This window comes from Mus pahari, chromosome 2 (genome assembly GCF_900095145.1).
Source record: "Mus pahari chromosome 2, PAHARI_EIJ_v1.1, whole genome shotgun sequence".
Taxonomy (NCBI): domain Eukaryota; kingdom Metazoa; phylum Chordata; class Mammalia; order Rodentia; family Muridae; genus Mus; species Mus pahari.
This window is the reverse complement of record NC_034591.1, coordinates 46,588,756-46,591,914: the sequence shown is the minus strand read 5'-3', so window position 1 is coordinate 46,591,914 and position 3,159 is coordinate 46,588,756. Positions and strand designations below refer to the sequence as shown.

The window sequence follows — 3,159 nt, the reverse complement described above, 5'->3', positions numbered from 1 at the left end:
TGTTGTCAGATGGACTAGTTCTAGCTTGCTGCCCTAACTGGTACCTTCTGTAATAAGACACTTATTACATTACTATTATTATTGAGAAAGGATGAGAGCGGTGCTCATCTAAGGGTAAAACCATTTATTTCAAAAGAAGTTGAAAAGTATGTCCATTTAGCAAAATACCAGTTGTAAATTTTTCTTAGGGACTTGTGTAAAATCTTCTCAACCTTAGATTCAATATAGGTTTTATACTTTCCTGTTTAGAACATTATTTCCCCAAAAGGTATGCATATCTCTAAATGATTGACAGTTTATCCTTGCTATGGAGGTACATGGGCATGATATTTTCTGTTCTGTGTTTCCTTGAGGTCACTCCTATCATCTCTTGATTTTTGATGTTTCTTCTTGCCTTGACTGTAAGATGGTGTTTGTTGCATATTTTCCTAAATGATCTTTCTGGAAACTTAATCTTGTCCTTCAGTGGCTAACTTTATTATGGGAAGATTTTAAAATATAATCATTTATTGAGAGTATGTATTGATCCTTCACTCTAGTTGAAGACATAATATACTTCCATTTCCTTTCACCTCCCACTCCCGTTCCCACCCTTCCTGTGGCCAATTTGTTAGATTCTCAGGTGACTAGTTGTAGTTCACTAGTGATTTCTGTTAGATTAAAATTACATGCTTATATTTTCTGATGCACAATTTACCAGTTTAAAAAATTATCTTTGCTATTCTCTTGTTCTATCCTCATAACGTATTCTGTACTTGGTATTTAAAGTATGAAGGAATATATTTATAGATTATAAAAATTGTTTTCTGTTGCATGAAAATATTTCTCCCACTTTACATCATATTCAAATGTATTCACTGCCAACCAAAGTGTTTGGCACAGTCTTTTCTGATATCTCTTCTGTTGTGCACTCACCCTCTTAAAGGCCTTTTCAAGCAGGGAGTATAGTCAGTGTATTTTACTACATCATGAATGATTTAAGAGCATCATGTATTGTGATGTTTTTGTTGTCAGAAGAGAAAATTCTGAGAGGATATTTTTTGTTGAAGATATACTATGATTTTTCATTTGTACAACTTTCAGAGTCCATTTACTCATTATTTTCCTCCATAAGAAAATATTTGATCATGTATATTAATATCCACTTAGGTTTGATTTCATTGTTGCACTTATCTTTGGGCTTATCATCCTCTTTTATTTTCTAGATGCCAATTTAGAAACTTGTATGTAATTGAAAATCTGTGTTTAATTAGATTTTTTAGTTTTCTGTGGTGAAAACACTGTTCAAGTTTTATACGATCTGTTTTCCCAAATTAAAATACTTAGAGATATTAAAATATAATATTTTCATCTCCATATCTCCATTTTATTAATTAATTAATTAATTAATTAATTAATTAATTTGTTCATTTATTTTGTCCATTTGCAACATATTCTATATGCTATCATCATTTTTAGTGCTATGTGGCTTTCATAGATTTGGGTTTGTGTTTATACATATTATATACATAATATACATGTAATATAAAATCTCTCGCTTTCTCTCTCTGTATATGTGTGTGTGTTTGTGTTTTTCTGTATGTATGTACATGTTAGGAACTACATGTGCCACAGCAACTTGATTGTAGATAAGAAGACAACTTCAGGAACCTGGTCTCACCTTATTAACACAGGGTTTTTCTTTTATTGTTTAACTGTGTGCTGAATATGCTAGTCTCACTGCCAGAAGAGAAATACTTATTTCATTATTATCGAAATAGTGAAAAGAAAATATTGTGTAATTGTTGGGAACAAACTGAGTATGAGACACTACTCTTCTTGTGTATCATGAAGAGAAAAGATCAAGACACACAGTATTATGTGTGTGTGTGTGTGTGTGTGTGTGTGTGTTTGAGTTTATATAACTATATTGAGTTATATAACTAACCAAGAGTATATAAACATTGATAAAGCATATTAGTGATGAATAGTCTATGAAATATTCAATACAGACAGTGGTGAGCGATACAGCAATCTCTATGATTAAGGTTCAGGACCTGCAGGGCAAGAAGAAGGAGCTGCTGAAAGAACTGGATGATCTGAGAGTGGGGGTATATAGCTTCATGTTGCCAAGGTGACAGGTGGCTCCATGTTCAAGTTCTCCAATCCATCACTCATGTCCTCAGCTTCATTAACCAGACTCAGTAAGAAAACCTAAGTGAAATCTCCAAGGACAAGAAGTAGAAACTTCTGGCCCTGTGATCCAAGAATATTAGAGCTGTGTCCTACCAGCTCACCAAGCATGATGGGAAACTGAAGACCAAGAAGCAGCAGCTCAAAGAGTGGCTGCACTTACTGCAAAAGTACGCAGTTAAGGCCAAAGAGACCGTGACAATAAACAACAAGAGTTATTGAAACAAATAAAATAAATTAAAATAAAATAATTAAATATTCAACACAGTATAGAGGTGCAAGTGTGAAATTGATTTATTGATTCCCTAAAGCTAATAAACACCAACATACCACATTTATCTTTCATTCTCTGTCAGGAAAACAGATTAGGAGCTGAAAAGCCTATACTAGGAATACAGAATTTACAAACATTTCCTCTTCTTCTTTTTTCAGCATCATGTCATCTTTTCTACTTTGAAAAAAACATCACCACTTGAAATAAGGGGAATAACATTAAAAATATAAGTAGACAGAATGACCAATAAAAAAATTAAAAAAGAAACTTTTCCTTGGGGTTTGTTTATACATGTATTTTAAAGGATCAAAGTCAAGATGGACTCTGAAGTAGACTTCCTGATTTGATCATTTTCTTTACTTTCTTGGCCATAAATTTTTGTCCTGGGAGTAGAAAATTATGCTTAAAGATTGCCTAAATAGATAGATAGATAGATGGATGAACAGATAGGAAGACACATTTGAAATACCTTCAGAGAGATACTACATTGACAGTTATACACAAACTGTTTTTTTTAAGAGTAAAACCACTATACATATATGTGTATATCTATCTATCTATCTATCTATCTATCTATCTATCTATCTATCTATCTATCTATCTATAATGTACATACATATGTATGCATGTATGTATATGTATGTAAGTGTATGTGTGAAATTGTTGGAATTTGCTAGTTGGAACTTGCTTGTTAAAACACACTTTGTTTCATC

At 32.4% G+C, this 3,159-nt stretch overlaps 1 pseudogene; it reads left to right on the top strand.

Moving 5' to 3' along the window:
* Positions 1 to 1,973: 1,973 nt before the first annotated feature.
* On the top strand, positions 1,974 to 2,394 carry LOC110316755 (annotated as a pseudogene).
* Positions 2,395 to 3,159: the final 765 nt, after the last annotated feature.